The sequence below is a fragment of the Penaeus monodon genome, chromosome 29 (genome assembly GCF_015228065.2).
Source record: "Penaeus monodon isolate SGIC_2016 chromosome 29, NSTDA_Pmon_1, whole genome shotgun sequence".
Taxonomy (NCBI): Eukaryota; Metazoa; Arthropoda; class Malacostraca; order Decapoda; family Penaeidae; genus Penaeus; species Penaeus monodon.
Genome location: NC_051414.1, coordinates 14,473,903 through 14,474,343, shown reverse-complemented (window position 1 = coordinate 14,474,343; position 441 = coordinate 14,473,903). Strand labels below are relative to the sequence as shown.

General features: G+C 33.8%; 1 protein-coding gene across 2 annotated transcripts in view; it reads right to left on the bottom strand.

Moving 5' to 3' along the window:
* Positions 1-331, bottom strand: part of LOC119591646 (centrosomal protein of 19 kDa-like) — a 6,438-nt gene extending 6,107 nt beyond the window's left edge. Inside the window, exon 1 of one of the 2 annotated variants that reach the window (XM_037940401.1) lies at positions 132-331. The gene's annotated coding sequence lies outside the window, so the exon portion shown is untranslated. The remainder of the gene's footprint in view (positions 1-131) is intronic. The other variant, XM_037940400.1, reaches the window with a different exon arrangement.
* Positions 332-441: the final 110 nt, after the last annotated feature.

The following is a 441-nucleotide window of genomic DNA, read 5'->3' as shown; positions in this document are numbered from 1 at the left end:
TTCGGCTAAAATGTGACGATTTCTTTAGTTTTTACTTGACGAACTCTGCTTCCCTTGCAAACTGCTAGTGTTTACCGAAGAGAAATATTCTTATAGATTATTATATACTGACAGAAATAAAAAATACATACAGATATGGCCCTGGGGTGGCAGTAGTGCTAGTTCTGAGTCGAGTACCAAATCGCCACCGTCTATCCGGCTGTTGTGTTTGGCAGTTTGATAAGGAAAATCGAAAAACTTAAGGTATGACTTCTATAAATTTGTGAGATTTTTTTTTTTTTAATACTCATCAAGGCAAAAGTAAAATCCTTTCAATTTACATGACTTGGTAAATTACTTTATTTTATTTTACATACATTAAAGGGTATATCATTGCCCAGGAGATTTTTTCTCCATCGCAAAAACAAGTAATAAAAGTGGGACAGACTAAAACGAATGTAG